At 42.9% G+C, this 22624-nt stretch overlaps 1 long non-coding RNA gene across 4 annotated transcripts in view; it reads right to left on the bottom strand.

Moving 5' to 3' along the window:
* Positions 1 to 4604: 4604 nt before the first annotated feature.
* LOC141522974 (uncharacterized) overlaps positions 4605 to 22624 on the bottom strand; it is a 118897-nt gene continuing 100877 nt past the window's right edge. For all 4 annotated transcript variants that reach the window (XR_012478276.1, XR_012478277.1, XR_012478278.1 and 1 more), the window contains 8 exons: positions 22532 to 22602; positions 17713 to 18221; positions 14498 to 14709; positions 7969 to 8066; positions 7421 to 7592; positions 7111 to 7200; positions 5099 to 5218; positions 4605 to 4796 (listed from right to left, as the gene is read on the bottom strand). This is a non-coding gene — a long non-coding RNA (uncharacterized LOC141522974). The remainder of the gene's footprint in view (positions 4797 to 5098; positions 5219 to 7110; positions 7201 to 7420; positions 7593 to 7968; positions 8067 to 14497; positions 14710 to 17712; positions 18222 to 22531; positions 22603 to 22624) is intronic.

Genomic DNA, 22624 nt, shown 5'->3' with positions numbered 1-22624 from the left:
TAAAAGAACTCAAAAAGGCTAAAAATCAAATAAGATATTGGGGGGGAAACTAAAGAAAATTATGAAAAGAAGGTAAACCAACTGGAAAAGAACACCCAGGATATTGGGAGGGGGATGACTCTTTGAGAATTAGAATTGAACAAGGGGAAGCAAGTGAAGGTATAAGAAACCAAGAAATAATAAAATAAAATATAAAGAATTAAAAAATAGAAGAGAGAGTGAAATATCTCACAGATTTGGAGAACAGATCAAAAAGAGAAAACATAAGAATAAAGAAAATTGTCCTGAAGTGTTAGAACCAAGAGGGGAGAGTAGAAATAAAAAAATTCACCTGAAAGGGATCCTAGGTGGAAAACTTACCAGAATATCATAACTAAATTTCAAAAACCCCAGGTTAAGGAGAAACTATTAAGAGCAACAATAAAAACAATTCAAAAAAGACTGTAGATCTTGGAACACAACATATCGAAGAGTATAAGAACTAGGGTTTCAGCTGAAAATATCATACCCAGCAAAGTTAAGCATAAGGGGGCATTCAACAAATTGCCAGACTTCAGACTGATTTTATTGTAAAAAGACCTGAAAATATACCAGAACCAAAAAAAATTGTAAGAAAAACATCAAAGATCAAATACAAGAGACTCAATAAGGGCACAATAATCTACACATGGAAATGTAAACCATAAGTCCAAGATTATCATTAGTAACTGAATAGTTAGAAGGGAAGAAGGGGATAAAGCTGAGTAGAATGGGATTCTTACAAGTAAAATGGGCTAGGAAAAGAGGTATTTGTATATCACAGTGTACAAATAAGATGTGAAAAGCATTGATACAAAGGAATTAAATGGGGAAGGAGAGCAGGTAGTTCTGGAAACCTCTCATTGGGAATGGGCTATAGAGGAAATAATACACATATGTATACATATTTCTAAATGAATAAATATTTATATCCACATATGTGTGTATGCATATATAAAGCTATAAAAGTCTTCTAAATTTAGAAAGAAATTAAGAAGACTGGATAAGGAGAGTAATGAGTTAAAAGGTTAGGGAACAGGATAAGAGGGTATATATAAAAGTGTATGTAAATTAATACTTACAGGAATGTCATAACTAAATGGAAGAAAGTTATAGAAGGGTATGTAAGGGAGGGATTCTTCTATGGGTCATTGATTAAGTAATAAGAGGGCAAGGGTAGTAGAAAAAGAAAATATAAACGAGACATACACACAAATTAAATATATAAGGATATGTCTATACATGTACATATCCATGCTTAATTATAACCATAGGGGGGAAGAAAAAATAGTGCACAGTAAAGAACAGAAGAAAACCTACAATGAAGCAAAAAAAAAAACATTGACAATTTTGAACACAATATATAGTGTTCATTATATAGGTTTTCTTGAAATCCAAGTTTACTGTTTTATATTATAAACCATCTCATATGTTCTGCTGTGCTTTTTATTTTGTAAAATAATCTTTTAAGAAAGATTTTAGGCCAGAAGACTTCAGAAGTTCCTTTCAGGTCTAATCCTATTATTCTTTGTAACATAAATGTAGAAGAAATCATTAGCTTCAATGTCAAATACTTAGAAATTTTTTGACTTGCATACTTTAACTTAACCCCCATCTTTCCTTCTAACTAGCCAATTTTTCTTCCCCTAAAAAAGAGAAAATAGGAGTTTTCATATTAATTCTCAGAAATCACAAGAATGAACATGAGAGAGAAAAATGAGACTGCAGTGAAGTCATTCTGCAGCAAATTCTTGTGAGCAGTGAGGGGTCAGAAGGTACTAGGAAGAGCATGGCTCCCTGATCCTATTCTCAGCCCAGTATCCCAAATGATGCCCACCAGGCTGGGGGGGGTGAATAATAATTAATTATGATTAATTAATTTCTCTCTCTGAAGGTCTGTCTGTCTCCTCTCTCTCTCTCTCTCTCTCTCTCTCTCTCTCTCTCTCTCTCTGTGACTCTGTCTCTATCTCTGTCTCTCTGTCTTAATATAATTATTTGAATAACTCACTTTTATTTCTGGACAGCATCTTAGCTAGACTGTGAGGTCCCTTACAACTCAATGGTGTAGGTGGCACCGTCACTACTGACTGACCTTGGAATCTGGAGGACAGGAATTTGAATCCAGCCTCAGATACTTGATGCTAGTTGTGTGACCTTGGGCAAGTCTCTTAACCTTGACAGCCTCACATCCAGGGCCATCTCAGTTGCCTTGTTTCATATCTGGCCACTGGACCCAGATGGCTCTGGAAGAGAAAGTGAGGTTGGGGGCTTAGCACAGCACCCCCTCACTCAAATCCAATTATAGGGGTAAAAGAAAGTATTCTTGGTTGGAAGATAGAGTGAGGGAAGAGGGGGGAGGGGGGGAGAGAAGAGAGAGAGAGACAGAGAGAGAGGGAGAGGGAGAGGGGTAATGTCATTGTCATCACATTACCCACATTACCTGCTCACCATGTGGAGCAGCCCTGCAGTTCTGGTGAAAGATCGCCTGGTCTCAAGGAGATTACATTCTATTAGAATCATCCCTCCATGGAGATATTAAACTGTTCTTTTGGGGCTGATGTTGAGCATCATATCAAGTTTCTAAAGATTTCTCTTTCCCCAAGTGAAAATTCAAAACTATAGTTGTTCACCATAATGTCTGCATCTTGAATTGCTGGCAAAGCAATCATTAATAGCAAAATGGGAATTCAAGTTGATAACCAAGAAAAGTCTGGATACGTTGTTAATGGCCTTCTCATTCTTTAAAGCACAAAGAGACTGAATTTTCCTTTTGGTGTTTCAAGGCTATAAACACGTGGTTTTTTTCTTGTGGTTCGATCTCTAAATGAAAACCACATGCTTAGAGCAAGAAGTGCTAAGAAAAGTAATTTTCTTATGATAAATTGTAACTGAAAACTATCTGTATTAACTTAGAGCTTAGGAATGGTGTTAGGAGCTCCAGTCATGCCATTTCCTGGAGCCTTGGTCTCTTCATCTGTAAAATGGGGCACTGCTGCTTGGCTCTCATCCATCTTTGGAAGCTGACTTCATATTACCTATACATATGCATACCTACACACACACACACACACACACACACACACACACTTTCTACTTTTTTTTTAGGTTTTTGCAAGGCAAACAGGGTTAAGTGGCTTGCCCAAGGCCACACAGCTAGGTAATCATTAAGTGTCTGAGGCCGGATTTGAACCCAGGTCCTCCTGACTCCAGGGCTGGTGCTTTATCCACTGCCCACCTAGCCGCCCCCCACACTCTACTTTCAATCAACCACTCTCTGTCTCTCTGTCTCTCTGTCTCCCTCTCTTCTCTCCCCCCGCTCCCCCCTCTTCCCTCACTCTATCTTCCAACCAAGAATACTTTCTTTTACCCCTATAATGCTGTCCATCTTCTTTATCTTTCACGCCTCTTGCACCAGACCCCCAATCTCCACTCCAGGTTCAGCTCAGGTGTTACCTCCTGCCCAGGTCTTCCCTGATTCCCCTGGCCATTAGCAGGTCTTACCCCCTAATTAATCCACATAAGTTTTGCCATGATTTATCTGTGTATTTGTGAACATGCCGTAGAACATAAGATCCTTGAGGGCAGGCACTGTGTATCCCTGAAAGCTAGCACAGTGTCCAGAAGACAGAGGGAATTGAATGGAATCACAAACCACTAAAGTGAGGAGCATGATTTCAAACTGTTTATACTTTGACCCAAGAGACCTTGAGACCTTGAGAGACAGAGACCTTGGCCTTACAACAGAAGAGGAGAGTCCCTGGATATTGAGAATTTTCAATCATGGGTATGTTTCACAGCAAATTTCAAGCTTTGTGTCTGATAATGTTGCTTTGATTTTAGTCTCTATTGTTTTAATCTATTTTTGAGCTATTGTCTATTTGAAAGTTACCAAAGTAGTGAGAGGGAAGAGAGAAGTTTTCATGAATGAAACACAGAGATAACCATAATTATTCACACTTTCAGGTACCTTCCCTGCAATGGAGTGCTAAGATGTATATAAAACTGAGTGGTGTGATTTCTACTGCCTTTCTTTTCTTCCTGTTATCCACAGAGATAAAGTACACAAAATAGTCAAGAGACAGAGACAGAGACAGACAGACAGAGACAGAGAGACAGAGAGACAGAGAGAGACAGAAGAGACAGACAGACCTTCAGAGAGAGAAAGAGACAGAGATAGAAAGAGACAGAGAGATAGAGAGACAGACTGACAGAGAGATAGAAACAAGGAGAGAGACAGACAGACAGATGGAGAGAGACAGAGAGAGGAGACAGAGACAGAAAGACAGAGACAGAGAGAGAGACAGAGAAGAGAGACAGAGACAGAGAGAAAGACATAAAGGGAGCTAGGGATAGACAAAGAGAAGAGACAGAGACAGAGTAGAGACAGAGACAGAGAGAGAGAGAGAGAGAGAGAGAGAGAGAGAGAGAGAGAATCAGACAGAAATAGACAGAGATGGAGACAGAAGATAAGAGGCAGACAGAGAGAGAATAAAAAAAATCCTGGATGTTCTGTGACAACAGCTGGGTTTAAGGACAAAATGTTCTTTACTCACTTTTTGGATGTTCACGTTTTTTCCTCCCCCCCCCCCCCATGGTCCTGATTATCTACTGCAAGCCTGGAGGCAGTGGGGAATCATAGAGAGGACAGAGGATTTAGCGTCAGCAGACGTGGCTCCATCCCTCTGATTTTGAGTAGATTCTCTGAACCTCCATTTCCTCAGCTGTCAAGTGAGGAGGGTAGATTGGCTGGAAACTCAGAACCCTCCACCTTTCTTATCCTATCATGAGAGAATGAGAGCCAATATTTAGACAGCATGGTAAAGTTCTCCAAGCATTTGAGAAGATTATAACATCTGAGCCTTATGCCAGCTGCATGGGGGACATTCTTTCTACAAGACTCAGGAACATCCTCCATTTACAGATGAGATAAGCAAGGCTCAGAGAGCCTGGTTCTTGCTGCGCACCACACAACTGGTAGCTGTAAGATGCTAGCTAAGTCTGACTCCAAGCCTGTCACTCTGCCCACTCCTCAATAATTTCCCCATCTGCCATATTGTCCAACTTCTTGTTCCCAAATTACCTTTATTCTGTTCCGCCAGCCTGATTCTTGCCTCCCCTTTGAATTACGTTCAGATAAAACAGCATCAAGCGTATCCACAATTTGTTTGCTTTTCTTCTATGTGATCTTCTTTGTTTCTCACTAATGTAGAATAATGGAAAGAGAACATGAGGCTGGAGTCAGAAAGACTAAAAATCAAATCCAGCCCAAACACTGGTTCTGTGGCCCTGGGAAGGTCATGTAAACCTGTCTGACTCAGTTTCCTCAACTGTGAAATGGAGTTCATAACTACCTACTCAGAGGGATCAAATGAGATAATGCCAATATACGGCCCTGGCATATATAGGAGAAGGATAAATGTTTGGTCCTTCTCTCTTTTTGGTCTGTTCATTAAAATTCAATGAGCATTTATTAAGTACCTGCTATGTCAGGTTGTAGAGCTTCAGAGGCAAAAGTTAAATCATTTCTACCTCAGAGATCTCTTGGTCTATTGTGGCTAAACAACATGGTTGGAGATAAATAAAAAATATACACAAACTCATCTCAGAGGGAATGGGGGAATTGGGAGTTGGAGGCTCTCGGCAGTCTTGAAAGGACTGAGTGATTCCAAGAAGAGGAGGAGGTGGGGGAACCACTACAGAAATGAGGGCAGCCTGGGGAAAGGGCTTGGAAAAGGAAGATGAGATTTCCCGTACAGAGAATGGCCAGGAGGTCAGGTATGTGACTGCAAGGTATGTGAAGCAAGGAAATGCACCATCCACCTGGAAAGATCCATCATGGCCATGCTGGTGAAGCTTCAAATGTCCAGCTGTAGCCTAGGAGGCAGGAGAGAGCTCTTGAAGCCTCCTGGTCAACCTCAGAGAGTTCTCCTCCTGCATATGGCTGAGAAGCTCCCAAGAGACACTGGGATCCCTTCTGGAAGCCACTGCCAAGTCAGCAGGGCTGCTTCTCAGGGACTTTTTCTTTGTCATGCCCTCCTAGAGCTATGTTCCTGAAGGCTCTCTCCCCTACAGCTGGTGAGAAGCCATCCTCAATCTCCAGACATCTGCTGCCTCTCAGTGATAGAAGAACCTGCTCACAAGGACGTAGTGGAGCCCCAGACTGACTGGCCCTGCAGCCAGGCAGGAAGGAGATAGGAGTGTCCACTCCACCAGGAGAGGATGCTGTTAGCCCTCTCTCCTCCGACAAGCAGCAAGGACCTTCCATAACCTCATTCCTGGCGAGTTCAAGTCTGTTTTATGAGGACTCTGATCTCCAAAAATGGAAAATGGTCCCTAGGATTCTGACATCCTGAGAAGACCTAATCCCACTGAAGGATGTGGATTCTGACTTCATCCAAGAGGAGTGGGGACACTGAACTCTTTTCAGAAGGATCTGTACAAGAATGTAAGGCTTGGGGCAGGGGGATGGGGGGGGGGTGTAGGATTCTGGTCAGCCTGGAACTTCACAATTTCCAAAACAGATGTGATCTCTCAATTGGAAAAATAGGACGGCACTTTCCATGCTGAGTAAAGGGAGAATGCGCAAGAACCATTTTTTAATGAAATATGAATCTAATCTTGATTTTCTTCATAATTCTCTACATTTTTCCTTTTTAATTAAACAATGAATTTTTATTGAATAATGAATCCCTTCCCCAGTGTTTTATGATCTTGGTCATTACATGCCTACGTCTTGTATATGCTTAATTCTAATCCTCAATGTTCTATTCTCTTCCATTGACCTGGTCATCTAGTTTTTTTGTTCTATTTCAAATTGTATTTATTTATTTACTTACTTATTTTTTGCAATTTGAGTTTTATAATAAAATTTTAGAATCTATACTTTAGTCTTCATTTTTTCCTCCCTTCCCCTAATTCCCTTAAATGTGTAAGGTATGCTTTGGTGGAGGGGGTGGGGTTCCTGGGTCTTATTACTTGTCCATTATTTTTTTAAATTTTTCTTAATACCTTTTTTGTTTTATATATCACATTTATTTCCATATACATGCTTTTCCCTTTTCTGGAAACTAGGTGGCACAGTGGATAACTTACCAGATCCAACTTCAAATATGGCTCTGATCCCTTTTGTTATGTGTGGCCCTGGACAAGTCACTTATCATCCATCTGCCTTGGGTTCTTCAACTGTAAAGCAATAATAATAGTACCTTCCTCTCAAGAGTTCTTGTGAACAGGAAATGAGAATATTTGTAAAGTGTTTATCACAGGGTTGGGGCATGATAGGAGCTTAATAAATGGTGATTCTGTTCTTTCCCTTCTATCCCTTTCCCTCAACATCAATACCCTCCTAGGGCCACACCATGCAGCTGTAAACCATAGGACACGCTGGTCTCAGCAGACTCACCACTAAGCAACATTCAATAAAATGGAGCCTGCAGCACCCACAGATCTGGTGGGGGACATAGGACACCGAGAAACTGAGCCTCACATCTGGAGAGGAAAAAATGTTCTGAAGGGGGCTCAGGAAGTCTATGGAATCATCTTAGCACTCTCCAGGATGGAAAGTTGGCAGTTCTCTGAAAGAATGGACAATGAAGAAGGCAATTACTACAGCAACACACAAAACATGGAAAGGGGAAAAAAAAACATGAAGTAGAGATTTTGTGATTATAATGATCACACTTGGCCTGGGAGAAAAGATGTGGAAATAGGCAGGCTGCCAGTCCCTGTCAACACTCTGAGAAGTTCTGCTGAACTGTTTGGGTTTTTGATTCTTTGTTTTTGTTCCAAGGGAAGGCTTGCTGGACAAAGTGGAGGGGGGGAGATTTTTTTGGGAAATAAGTATCATGTTCAAACAAAAGGCAGGAATAGATATTTTAAGTAGAAAAGATGTACAATTATGCCTAGAAAGCAAATGGTATATAGTATTAAACCTCCAAGGTTTAGACAAACCTGGATATGAGACTCCATTGTCCCAGCAGAGAAGAAGAGCAGAGGAAACAGGAGCCAAGCATGAGAAGAGTGGTGTCATATCTAACGTTCTCTTCACCCTTAAGGAAAGGGAAGGAGAAGAGAAGGAATCTGAGGAGAGGTTACTGTTACTCCATCGCCAAAGGAAAGGGACAGCAAAGAGTTGACAGCAGCCCCAGGAGGTGCCTCCTCTCTGGCAGCCAGAAGGATGGGATGGAAAGCAAGGTCAAGAGCAAAGATTCCAACAAACATGGAATGAGCCAAGCCTATGACTTCTAGCTTCCTCAGGCCATGGCTTCTTAATTGTGTATATTCTGATGGGATCCAAAGGCATGCCTCAGCTCCTTGCCTGGGAACAGTGGAAATTTCAGTGAAGAAGGCAGCAGCCTGATCCCATCAAAAGAGGAGAGAGAAGCCTCCCTCAATCTAATCCACATCTAAGAGGACAACCCCACAGCTTATGATGTAAAGTCAACCCTTCCATTCTCCCACCTGGTTGGGAAACTTTTTCATACTGGAGGAAGAGGGAAGATTTAGGCTATGGTCCCTGCACATTATCAGTTTAGATTGATATTCCCAAGGTGAGTGAAGCCACCTCATTGTGACAGGTGACCAAAGAGTCATATAAAGCAAAATGATCAATAGAGGAAGACTATGACAAAGTTCAATGACAACTTGAGGGTAAGAAATAGTGCCAAAGTTGATATAAGCTCATGGATGACTGGAAAGGAGTTGGGTCCTATAGCAAGCATAAAAGGTAGAAGAAAGACAGTATGAAGGCTACCAAGGTGTCTTATTAAATATTAATGAGACCAGAGGGTAGCTAGATGCTGCAGTGGATAGAGCACTGGCCCTGAGGTCAGAAGGACCTGAGTTCAAATCTAACCTCAGATACCTCCTAGCTGAGAGACCTTGGGCAAGTCATTTAACCCTGACTGCCTCACATCCAGGGCCATCTCGAGTCAACCTGATTCCTATCTGGCCACTGGACCCAGTTGTCCCCAGAGGAGAAAACGAAGCTGACTTAGCACAGCCCCCCACGCTCAAATCCAATTCATGGGCTTGTCATGGCATCACCTTCCTGAAGTCTAGGTCTTCTTTAGAAATGAAAGGAAAACATTATTATTAATGAAATCAGAAGAGCATGTTCTTTTGGGGAAAATAATATTGAAAGCTGTTCTCAATAGGATTAGCATAGATGGATTATGATATTAACTTATGATGGGAAGGACCCCTGACAGTGAGATTATAAATGCCTGAAAGTGTTCAGTCAATTATTCAATAAATATTTATTAAATAATACTATGTGTTTACCAGATGATTCACCAGTTGTTGATGTATAAAGACAAAAACAAAATAGTTCCTGCCCTCAGAAGCCCCCAATCTCTTATAGTAAGGGAGGACAAATCCCATAGAAGGTATCTCTAACACAATCTCAGTTCCCCATGTAAGCTGTCAAGTAAGATAGACAAAAACTTCTTGCTAGGCACTGGACTAGGCAAGGGGACCCAAGAGAAGCCAAACTAGTCCCCAACCCCAAGGATCTAGCATTGGGGGAGGTAACATGCAACAGCTATGGACAAGATGTGTACAAAATAAACAGGGGGAAGTGATTCATCCTAGGCATGGAAGACAGCCAGTGACCATCCACAGAGTTGGGAGGTTGAGGGTCACGTGCAAAGAACAGCAAGGAAGCAGTGTCATCACATCCTAGAATATTGGGGGAAGGGGAAGGGAAATAATGTAAGAGCCTGGGAGAGCATGGACAGGACCTGAAGTCACCAAAGCTCACTGGAGATGGAGATGCCATAACTTAACTTGCATCTAAGAAGATCCCTTGGTACCTGAGAAGGGGGGGGGGGGTGGTTCTGGAGGGAGGAATGACTTAAGCAAGAGAGTCATGGTAAACCACTGCGATGATTCAGGCATGAAGTGATAAGGACTTGCACCAAGGTGGGAGCAACATCAGAAGAGAAAAGGAGGTGGCCATAAGAGATAAAAAAAGACAGCATTAAGTTACAGAGCTGGGCAACGTGTTCTCTGTTGGGGGGGGGGTGGAGTGAGAAATGGTGAAGAATTGATCATGGTGCTGAGTCCATGAGAATGGATGACTGGGAGGATGGAGGTGCCTTTGGCAAGGGAAGGGAGAAAGAATGGTAGGTATAGAAAAAAGGCGATGAATACAGGTTTAGTCATGCTAAATCTAGGGTGCCCTCAGCCCATTTAATTGGCGCTTGGAAACAAGAGATTCAAAGTCAGGAGAGAGGTTAAGACTAACCCTAACCCTTCAAAAACATATATTTATTGGCATATTAATGATGGTCTCCTATCTCCACTTCTGGGCTAAAAGATCTATACAAAGTATACCAGGTTTGATCTCTGGAGGCTTAAGATCCTGAGCATTCATGTGTATTCATGAAAATATCTCTAATTTGTCTTAATGTCTAACAATGAGACATAGGGACTAGGGGCATAGTAGATGCCTAACTTATCCTTGTGGGCTGACTGATTGAAGAGATGATCAAAATTTATTCCCTTTTTTTAAACTACCAATTACTTCAGGTAATAACAAAGTGTCTCTCAACCATACACCAGTCATTTGAGAATCTTTAGAAGAGATGATAATAGAAATATTATCATAATGACCCTAATAATATCTACTAGGCACTGGACTAGGCAAGGGGAGCAAAGAGAAGCCAAACAGTCCCTAACCCCAAGGATCTCTACTAAAAGTGCCCTTCCCCTTCTGATGGAGAAGATCAGCAAAAGGACTCACAGATGGCAAAGTCATCCAGATGAGTCTCTTTGTGGGAGACACTGTTAATTGTATCAAGCCCCATAATACTGCAAAGCATCTGAGAAAAAAATGCGTAATCACTCAAAGGAATTTGTCCTGCCTATATACACTGAAAAGACAAATAGATGAAGAATGTCTATTGTCTACATTTCAATATGTATTTCTTTGGAATACCCTATAGAGCTTGTCCAACTATATGTGTATCTGGGACAGATCATATTAGATCAATAATGAGTTAGAACAAGAGGGGGGAAACAGGTTGGATTGTTTTTTGGGAAACAGCAAAGTTCTTTTACTGACCCCAAGTTTCCCATGAAACCAAAAACCCATCTATGGTATTTTGAAGAACACTCTACAAAGGATTAAAAATGAGACTCACATAGGAAGCAATGGAAGAGTTTGGATGAGGATGAACAAGAAGCAACATTTTATTGATAGAAGGCATCATCAAGAAGATGAGGACTAGAAGTCTGATGGCAAGACTGATAAAAGACAGGTGATAAATATTCCTCTAGTACCAAGAGAGGATGGTCACCATCATACTGGTTAAACATTCTATCATAAAGCTTGGATAAACAAGCAATCTCTACCTCTGAAGGAAATCCATTTGAGGATTTATTGACACTAACCAAGTCCATCAATAGAGCAGGTCACCACATCAGGGTCCAAGTTAATACATGAAAACATTATGCTATTATTTTTCTTCATCTTCCTTTTCTGTGCACTGCAAATCTATAGAGGGTTTGCTTGAGAAAGATTGGGGGAAGGGAAGAATATGACATCAACTCTTTTCATCTGGTGGACTTCCTGGACATCATTATAGAATTAACTAGTATGGAAATTTATGTGGGTCTTTGTTGCTTGAGGGTGACATGGGTCACATTTAAAACCCAAACCCTGGGTGAAGCAACTCTGGAAAACATGAGTCCCTTGGAACATTCTTTCCAAATCTCACCATTTGGACAGTTGACTCACCACTTCAAATGGTAACTATTAAACACTCACCGGCTTTCCTCACTGTTGCAAGAGAGAACTGATTTGGGAAGCTACTTGGAACTAGGAAATTCTGAAACTGGAGAAAAACCTGAGGCAAATCTTCCCCCCCCAAAAAAATGAATTACACAGATTAAAATGTCCAGGGCGAGGCAAAGGAACCCCTCCACCACCACCACCATCCACCCAATTTAACAGTAAATGTGTAATGGGAGCCAAAATAGTGGCATAAACTGTAATTGCCAAACCATTAAAAGTTTTGCCTTCAAAGCTTTAGAAATGGCATGGGCACAACTGGCTACCCTCTTCTGAGCTATAGCCAGAACCAAGAGACCATAAATGGGAGCCACAGTAGCAGTGACATCAATCAAACAATGCCAGCTAGCCATGAAATGAAGGCAGTGACTGTGGCATTTTTGTATACTTGCAGAAAGTTTCCTTGTCAGGAAACTCCAAGTTCCATAAATGCCAATGAATGACCTGGAAGCCCACAGAGTGGTCAGAACTTTGCTTAAGTTCTTTGATTAGCCCTCTTTCAGGAAAGGAATAGAACCTTTCAAGGAGCTAATGCAGCATTCTTTCCTGGTGGCTGTTACCATATGTTCCTCAAGGTAAAAGATGGTATACTGTTGTGTCAACCTCAGAACCTAGCATGGCATCATACCCCTAAGTAGGCACATGATTTGTGTTTGAAGAGGATAAAGACAATTACTGGATCATAAGTGGAGAAGACATCAGGGAACATCTTGTTTGACATTTAGTTGAGAGAATCTCCTTGACACCATCCTTAACAAGTTTGTCTGAATCCTCCATTTTCAAATAATCCTAACTGTATGGAAATCCTTCCTTACTGAGTCAAAATCTGAGAAGGAGAAGGAGAAGGATGAGGAAGAGTGAAATAAGCAGGATAAGAATGAAGATAAGCATAAAGATTAGGAAAATGAGATTGAAAAATGAGTATTTTTGTTCCTTTTCCAGACAAGGAGAGAGGTTAAATCAATTGCTGTTGGTCGCACAGATCATGTGTCAGAAGTGGGATTGGAAGCCAGGTCTTCCTACCCTAGGCCATGGGTAATAATTGCTATGCTGGGAAGACTCTATGTGGATGCCAACTTACTGATGCTATTCACTGTTTGTCCCATGGAGAACTTTCCCAGGAAGTGAGATTCTTCAACACTTTAAGGGATCCAGAGTCTCACTGAGGAAACTCCTTGTACTGTTTACAGACAGTTGACCATCCCACCTTCTCATTCTAGGCAATTATCTGCATTCTCAAAAGTCTTCATAAAGGCTGGGGGTTTTCTTCTGGCCCTTTGAATATAATGTGGGCACCAGAGCAGACCTCATAGTGGCAAGAGAGAAGTCTCACAGCTCAAGGGGAATTACAAACTAAGATATATATACATTTATACATATATATATATATATATATATATATATATATATATGGAGATAATTTAAATGATGCCCCAACAGTGAGCGTAAATGAATAGGAATTTCTAAAATGACAAATTGAGCAATGCCTTAGGGGAATCACAGTTTGGCTTTCATCTTGAATTCTTTTTAGTTAAATGCTCACTGGAATGAATATTCATAATCCTGGGAATTGAAATAGAGCAGGGGCATTCTGAGTGTCTTTATTTCAATAAAAGGAAAAATTTTCCTCTAGAACTTAGATGAAATGATAAAAGAATGCCTCTGAAAAATAAACAATATTAACAAGAAAATATAACTTTGGGACATTTATTTAAATTAGGAAATTTTTAATTGAAGGAAATATCAAATCTTGGAGTTGGAGACAAGAGAAGTCATTTACCTGATTCAACATCTCTGAGGGATAATAATCTTCTTAAACATGTCTAGTGATAGTGCTAATTGTTAAAGTTCCTCACTATAACAAACCTACATCTTCCTTCCTTGGAAGCAGAAGTAGCCATAAGCTACCTTATTCTACCCGATGAAGTTACACAAAATATCTGAAATCTCTATTCTACATAATAATTTTTCAAATATTTGAAACAAATTATGATGGCCCAACTCATCTATCCTCTGTTTCCCCCTTAATGGCCCAGTCCCACCCAAATTTGGTTTTTGGTTTCTCACTATCCCAATTTGTTTAATTTGTCCCCATCTCATTTAATGTCAGTCCTGACCCCCCCCCCCCACCCATTGGTCAGATCACGCCAGGTGGAGTCTAATCAATATTCACCAACACTGGAGAAAACACGTGAGGCTCCAGCCAATAATATTAAAAAGAAACCTCTTCCCCAGCCCCCCAAGGGGGAGATTCAGTCAGCCTGGAGTATTCACTAATCTAGAGAGACAGTACTTGTCCTGGGAGAAGGGAAGCTCCTTAAAAAAAAAAAAAAGAATATTTCACACTTGTCTTTGTAGCCGCTATAATATAGAAGCACTTAATGAATGTGCGTTCATTGATTGATTGATTTAGATACAAGATAATCATTTTAAGGAATGACACTTTTGTTGTTGTTCATTAACAGATTAAAAATCCCTGAGAATGTCTGTAGGAAACAGTTTGTGTGTGTGTGTGTGTGTGTGTGTGTAAGAGAGAGAGAGAAAGAGAGAGAGGAGGAGGAGGAAGTAGAGGTAGGAGGAGGGGGAGGATGAAGATGATGGTGTGGGCAGCCTCCTAGAAATGGGGGGGGGGTGTAGAGTTTGGCACAGAGCCTGATATACAACAGGTGCTTAATTAATACTTACTGATTTCATTTAGGGGAATCAGGATACAATGGACCTAGAGTCAGGCCCAGGAGGGCATCTCGTCCAACTCTCTTGTTTGATCAGTCAGGAACCCGGGACCCAGGGAGGCTGGATAACATGGCCAAAGTCATAAAGTTGGGTCAGAGAGAGGGAGCGAGAGGGAGGGATGGAAGGCTGGTGTGTTGTCCCAAGAGGGAGGCGTATCAGAGTTCCTGAGTATGGAAGAAATATTATTAGATTGGGGGGGGGGTGCAAACATGCAAATATACATGTGTGTCTATGTGTATGTATGGGTATAGTCACCAAAACCAAAGGAACAGAGTTGGGGTTCAGAGGAAGACTCAAACCCACATCCTAAACCACTTGAAAAAGGAAGCCAAGAGACTGGGCCAAGTACGACAGCTAGGTGGAGGGCCCCCTCGGAGGAAAAGAAGGGGCCTGAGTCAAATATCAGAGGCGGCTTGGGCAGGACAGAAAGGAATAGCAAGTAGATCTGTTTCTCCTCCTGCCCCAGGATGTAGAATCATTAGAGAATGAGTATCCAGGCCTGGAGAGGGACCCCACACTGCTCCTGAAGAGAAGTGATGTCGAGACTCAGAATAAAGAGGAGTCTGTTAACCACTGAGGCGGGGGGGGGGGGGGGGGGGTCAGGACAGCACAGGGTGGTATAGACTGTAGAGGGGAAGGGGCTGGAGGGGTGAGAGGCCTGGGCCAGGTAGCAGGGATCAGGACTTCTGCTTTGGTAGATGTAGACTTTGAATCTCAACAACAAGGGAAGTAGGAGTTTGTTCACCACAGTATGGAAGAACCAGCAGCTTGGGGGCCCCGACCCCCAGCGCCCTGCAATTATTGAAACACAGTCCCTGAGGCTAAGTGGTATCAGGTTCTACAGCTGGTGCTGAGGGTTGAGGTGGCAGCTGTAGATGGATGGACATCCAGGAATCTCGGTCAATAAATAAGTGGCATTTGGAGTTTCCAGGAATTCTTCCTTGGTGCCAGTCATTTACCTTCCCTGAAGATGTCTGTGGAGACAGCACTGTAATCATTTTTGTTCTAGGCATTCCATTTCTACTAACGTGACTCTTCAGAAGTCCCATTCCAAGGCCGAATCACATTAATTTGTAATGAGGCAGACCTGCATATCTTGCCAGGTCCTTCCAGAGTCCATGACTGGGAATGGCCATAGCCCTGCATCCATAACCATGAGTCCTTCCAGACCAGTCTCTGGCTTGTCATCTTCAGAGGAAGTAGCATTTATGCCTCCAGATCCTGACATCTCCTTCTGCTGCCTCCTTCAAGATGATAGCTCCGAAAGAGCCAGAAAAGACAAGATGATCCCTCCCACCAAAGGCCCCAGCCCCTCCAAATGGACCAATATCAGAGATGGACTGGGTTTTGTATAACGTTAAACTCACAAACTCTGACCGGCTGACAACTAGCCATGCTGTCTACTTTATTAAAATGGCAATAGTTAATGAGTATTTATGAAGCACCAACTGCATTGGCACGATGCCAAGCACTAGCAATACAAAATAAGAAGTCCCTACTCTCAAGGAGCTTACAATTTTATGGGTGACCACACAGTAAGAAAAGCTGAAAAAGAGGAGAGGGTGGAGGGGGCAGAGAGAAGGAAAGTACTTGAGGGAGGGGCAGGATGTTATCCTGGAGCAGGGTGGGAAATGGCCTGAGTAGGTGTGACCTACAAAGCTGAAGGCACCTTGTAGAATAATGGGTTTCTGGAGACCCCCAATTCCAGGAGTCAGCCAGTGGAAAATGATGAGGTGAATTCCTCAGTTCCCTCTTTATATGGAAAAGGATTTGGGAGGGACTCTTCCTGGTGCAACTTCCAGCTCCAGCCACTCTGATTCCTCACTTTTCTTTCTGTATCTCTAACAGATGAATAAATTCAGCTTTTCTTTTTTTTCTTTCCTCCCTTCCATTCTTCTCTTTCCTTCCTCTCTCCCTTCCTCTCATTCTTTCTTTCTTTTCCAGTCTCCTTCAGGATTATGAGTCCAGGATGGGGGAGCAGGGGGAAGAAGAGAGTGGAATCTCTTAAAGGTATGGATGCCAGAGGCAGTGTTTTAGTGACACCTCCTATGTCCTATCACCCCCTGCATTCATAGAAACAGCAACAGCAAACCTGGCATCTTGGGCTTTACTAGAATCGGATCTCTGGTTTGCATAGACTGGCCAACAACAGGTCCCTGGCCAAGCTCTACTTGGTCAGAGTTGGGGACCAGACTGGCTCAGAGTGAATGTAAAGAGCAATTGTTTCTGTTTAGGTCAGAAACCCTGATTGATTTTTTTTTAACTTCATTTGCTTCTTTTCTTTCTTACCTGACTTTACTGAAAAGGCATAGTCTCACTCAGACTGAGACCTGTTAAAGACCTTAGCTTAAAAGGACCAAGGTCTCCCTCTGGCTGCCTGCAGGGCACTCCATGGTCCTGAAGCACATCTGACCCCTGGACCTAGATGGCTCTGGAGGAGAAAGTGAGGCTGGAGACCTGGTACAGCACCCCCTCACTCAAATCCAATTCACATGCTTGGCAGGGCCTCAGCTCCCTGACACCATGGTCTTCTTCCAGAATGAAGGGCAAAGAGCAAGCAGTATTGATAAAACACTTGAAAGTTTGCAAAGCACTTCACAGGTATCACACTTTATCCTCCCAACAACCTTGGTAAATCAATGCTATTTCTCCATTTTACAAATAGGGAAACTGAGATTTAGGCTCAGGGTCACAGCCAGCAAGTGTCTGAGGCTAGTTCTGAATTCAGGCCTTCCTGATTCCAGCTCAGGTTCCTAACTGAACCAAAACTCAAGAAATCCCCCCCCAAAACCTAGGTAAGGACACCAGAGCACCTGGGTTCAACTCTCTGCTTCATCCAAGATCAACCCATCTGCCTTGCCCTTGGCAGATCTGCCTTGCCCTTGGTATCTGACCGGTCGCTAACACTTGCACATTCGCTCTCCACATCATTTTGCTCCCCTTTTTCCACTCACACAACCACAACCTCAGTGCAGGCCTTGATTCCATCTGGTCTGAACTAAAATAATCCCCCCCCAAGAGAGGCCTTCTGGCTCCATCCTCTCCCATCTCCAATTCATCCTTCCCAGAGATGCCAAAACAATCATCCTGAGGCCCAAGCCCAACCGTGCCACCGGCCTCCTCACCAATCTCCCCGACGGCTCTGTTGTTGTTCCAAGAACACACACCTTCCAGGCCGGGCGCTTCGAGCTCTCCCCAATCCGGCTCCTCCAGTCTTTCCAGCATGGGCTCACACTGCTCCCCTTCATGCTCACAGCATTCCAGCCAAATTGGACTAATAGCTGTTTCCTGAAGCCAACATTCTATCTCCAGCCGCCGGCCATTCAGATCCCCTGTACCTGGAAATCACTCACTTATTGCCTTCCAGGCTCAAGGTCCTGAGCCAGACTGACCAATCTCATTTCCCTTTTTTGACAGAGTTAGGAGGTTGACTGATCAAGAGAACGTAGCAAAGTATCCTGAGATGCCAGGAAAGCCCAGGACCAGGCGCTCCCGTCCTACACCAGCAGACTGCGTGATTGGAAGAGTCGTGAGTCACTGAACGGCTGGTCTCCACTCGCTGGAGGGTCGGCGCCTGGTGCCACAGAGATGCACCTCTGACCCTGTGAACTCGACATTTTGATTGGTGCCTGGGGAGAAGCCAGCATTCACAAGCTAGTCAGATTTACAGATGACCCTATAAGGGATAAATGGAATAATGAAAAATAATCAGGAACTCCCCCAACGGAACTAAGAATTTTAGAACAATATCTAATGAGATGAAATTTAATTAATTAAATTTAATAGGGATAAAAATATTTCATCATGTGATATTGTGGATAGAGTACTGGGTCTTGGGTCTCATAGACCCAAGTTCAAAGCAAGTCTCAGACATTTATTCCCGTGTGATTCATCACTTAGTCCTTGTCTACCATAGTTTCCTCCCCTGTAAAAAATGAAAATAATCATGTATCGATTGAGATAATATTTGTGAAGTTCCCAGTGCTTGTTTCTGCACTTCCCAAAGCATGGTGATGGTTAGTGACATTTTCTAATGACAGAGAACCCACGAGGGCAGTCCATTGGCTTTTTGAGATGGTGTAAATATTTCAAGAGTTCTTCCTTAAGGTTAAATTGAAATTTTCCTCCCATTTCTTCCTGTTCTGCCTTTGGGAACCAGATGGAACCAGTCTAATATCAGACACCTGAAGTCTCCTTTCCAGGCCAAACATCCCATTTCAGCTGATCCACAAGAGACACAGCCTCCAGAGCCTTCATCATCCTGGTCACCTTCCTTGGAAGCAGCTTGCCCTTCTTAACCTGTTGCATCCAGAACTGATTGACCCTGCAAAGCCCAAAACCCACAAAGAATTTGTTTCAGATGAAATGCGGTCTAACCACACACATCCTGAAGGCATCTTGAATGCAAGAATATTATTTTTTATTTTTTATTTTTTTTAATCAGGGTCAGGGCTACATTCCCATTAGCCTGGATCTCAGTTTATGAAGACTGTTTCCACTCAGCCTAATTCAGTCAAATCAACATTTATTAAGAGCATGTTATGTGGGTTGGCTCTATGACAGGTAATGGGAATTAAAAGACAAAAATGAATCATCCCCTGTCCTCAAGGTGTACATTCAAGTGCAGGAAAATCAATCAATAAACAACCTGTAAATGTCCATCAAGTACCTTCAATGGGTCCTGGGAATACAAAGAAAACAGTCCCTGTCTTCAAAGAGCTTATATCCAACATGTGACAATCCTACCAGTACCAACAATCTCTGAGTTTATGAAGGTAATTAATTCATTTAAAAATCTTCAGTTTGATCAAAATCACAACTTCTTGATAATAAACACCAACCTATCCTAAAATGGCCCGTTTCTAAGATAAGTATTAAAGAACAAGCCTTTTCCCCCTATAGAAGTTTTGTGCATTGCTACTTGGAATCATGGAAAAGGACACTGGATTGTGAAAGACCCAAGTTCAAATCTTGGCTTCTCTGAGACTCAGCTTCCTCACAAATATAATGGTGATGGGGAAGGGAGTGGGGAAAAATAAATCATCTTTAACATGTCTCTCAGTTCTAAATTTATCATTATAGGATCTCATAAAAAATGAATCACTCCCTTTCCAGGTTAAGTTTTACCTTATATATTCAGAAAAGACACCATACTTCACATCTAATTGAGGAAATTCCCTTCCATAAAGTACTTTTTCAAATAGTCTACCTTTGGAAATGACATTTTTCATCTTAAAATTAATGTTGATTCAATGACGCAAAAAAAAAAAAATGGAGTCTGGAAAAATGCCAAGAATAATCTCCTCTTAGAGATGAAACTATTTTCCTAAATGGGCTTTGAGTACAAGTAGAGTTGGCATTAGATATTCAGATTTCTTTAAAATGGCTTCATTCCTCAACCTCTTGGGTGGGTAAAAAAAAAAAGGTGTGGAGAAGACAACTTTTCCTGGAATCACTTTTTCTCCCAAGGGCTCCTGACCAGCCCGAGGCTTGTCTGGCTAAAGAGCACCAATCCTCGAATCCATTTATGGAATGCTAAATACAGAGACACTGCCTAAAAAATGAGGAAAGGAAGAGATCAAGTTTCTAGAGATGGTCAGGGGATAAATGATGTTCTTATGGACTGAGCTGTTGCTTTTCATTCAGGGTTTCTATTTAATTCAAGCCATTTATTCAAACTCTAATAGAGAAGCCAGCCAGGATTAGAATTATAGGGTAACCAAGACCTGAAATGGACCTATGATTCTGTGGGTAGAGGGAACCCTACCAATGAAGACCAGCATCTGTTCTTTGATTTGTAATCTAGAGAGCAGCGTGGAGCCCCAAGAAGGTAAATGACTTGACCAGGATCACCCTCACAGGCTGGATGACTTCCTATCACCATTCTCTCTATTATGAACTCTTTTTGTTGTTGTTGTTGTTGCAAAAAAAGATAAAATCATCCTGGTTTAAGCTTGTGGTACACTCATAATCCATATTGGTTTTCTATGCCCTAACATTCCTTTCAGTGACTCATCTCACGCACAACCAGGCCTCGGCCTCTTGTGAACCTAGCCCACGTTCACCCGGGATTCGTCCAATCCAAGCACATCCATGGAGGTGGCGTCCTTCTGTGGACTGGCTCTCACATGGAACCAGCCCTTTCTCTTTTTGGATCACTTGACTTCTAGAGAAAGCCATCAATGTGGCGACCTCCAAAGAGAATGGCCATTTGACTGTTCTGAACATCACGTTCCTTCCCTTTCCTTCAAATTGGCCTCTTCCCTAGAACGGACCGTTAGAGAGCAGGCCCCCAAGTCCAAAGCCCTGACAGCAACCCTGGGTATTGGGACTTGTTGAGCTGAGGGCCAGTGGGAAGCACAGAAGCAGGACTAACTGTCCGACTTCTAGAGTGGAGAGTCGCCTGGGAGCCCAGCTGGGCCGCCAGTGGACAGAGGGCACTGGCAGTAACTGAAGGCGTGGTGACCCCTTGGTAGGCTGCTGGGGGGAGGGATCCATAGGTTCAAGATGATGCACATTGTCTCTCGGGTCCCTTCCACTTCTGTGAATGTAAGGCTGGATGGTTCCCAAGGTCCCACACACTCAGTTTTTGGAGGAGCCACGGCTGTTCCAAAGAAGGGATTCGTGGGCTTGACCAGGACGCTTGAGTCCTGAGTGGTGTGACCAGGAGGGGGCACTGCTGACCAGGGAACCAACCTTGAGGCCCAGGACCTAAGAGCTCACTTGTGCAAGCCGGCTGAAGCCAGAGAGCCATGGGGTGGGGGGACCTCTCCTAGGGACCCCAAGCTCTCCCCTCTCACCCCCAGATGGGCGCAATTGCAGCTCCTACAAGGCTGGGCTCTGCTCCCAGAGTCCTCCTGGATGGTCCTCTGGATGGTCTGAAGAGGCCGTAGGGCCGTGTGTCCAGTGTGTGACTGGCCACCATGGACTCAACAGAAATTGGATCCAATGATTCAAATGGCTATTGCGAGGACTGAGGACCCCAGACATGCCTTCCATAGCACGTACAGATGTCAGAGTCCGGGGCTGAGTTCAGCAACTCAAGCCGGGCCTTGGAGTTGGCTGGGCCTTGAAGCCTAGCGGCTGGTCACGGGGGGCAGGGCCTGGGCTTCAGCCGACCCCCATCTCATCCACAGAGGTCATGGGGCTCTGGTCAGTTCCTGCTCTGCTTCCCTCTCCCACCTCACAGTCTCGTCCCCGGGGGTCCAACTCCCACCCTTCCCCAGCCTTCTTCACTCCTGGGTGAGCTGACCATACCCTGGGGCTCCTGCAAACCCAGTATTTGACTCCTTTCTTTCCAAATACATTCAAATTGGGAAGTTTAATGAACGCAACGCCTAACCTGGCACATAAATGTAACTGGCTACAAAAAAATCAGACAAATTAGGCATGTTAAGGGGTAATTTTATCATGGTCTCCACAGGGGCTTTCATAAATAGGAGGTAGCATGGAACACTGGAAGCACTGGTTCCAGAGTCAAAGGATCTGGGTTCCAGCCCTGCCCCTGACATTACCACTGTGATGTTATACAAGTCCCTTCATTTCCCTAAGCCCCAGGTTCTCCATCTGACATGGGGAGGGGCTTGGCTTAGATGGCCTTTAAGGTCTCTGAATTATAAAAGGCCCTATCTTCAAAAAAAAAGGGGAGGGGGCAAAAATAAATACTTCTGTTAATACATTATAAAATGATCTCATGAATTATTTTCCTGGCAATTCATACATAATTAAGTAAACTTTCATTTTCGAAGAATTGCTAATTTTTTTTTTTTGCAAGGCAAATAGGGTTAAGTGGCTTGCCCAAAGCCACACAGCTAGGTAATTATCAAGTGTCTGAGACCATATTTGAACTCAGGTCCTACTGACTCCAGGGCTGGTGCTCTATCCACTGCGCCACCTAGCCGCCCCAAGAATTGTTATTCTTAAGCTTAAATGTCCTAAGATTTGGATAACCAGGATAAATTAGAAATTAGAAATTCAGACACAGACCTAGAATGCCGCTCTTGATGAGGAAGGCTTCATAGAGTTGAGACTGGCCAGGTGAACTTTATCTGCTGAAACTGGATAAAGGGAGAAAGAAGG

The sequence above is a fragment of the Macrotis lagotis genome, chromosome 4, assembly GCF_037893015.1.
Source record: "Macrotis lagotis isolate mMagLag1 chromosome 4, bilby.v1.9.chrom.fasta, whole genome shotgun sequence".
Classification (NCBI taxonomy): Eukaryota; Metazoa; Chordata; class Mammalia; order Peramelemorphia; family Peramelidae; genus Macrotis; species Macrotis lagotis.
The sequence above is the reverse complement of the archived record's forward strand: the minus strand, read 5'-3'. Positions and strand labels throughout refer to the sequence as shown.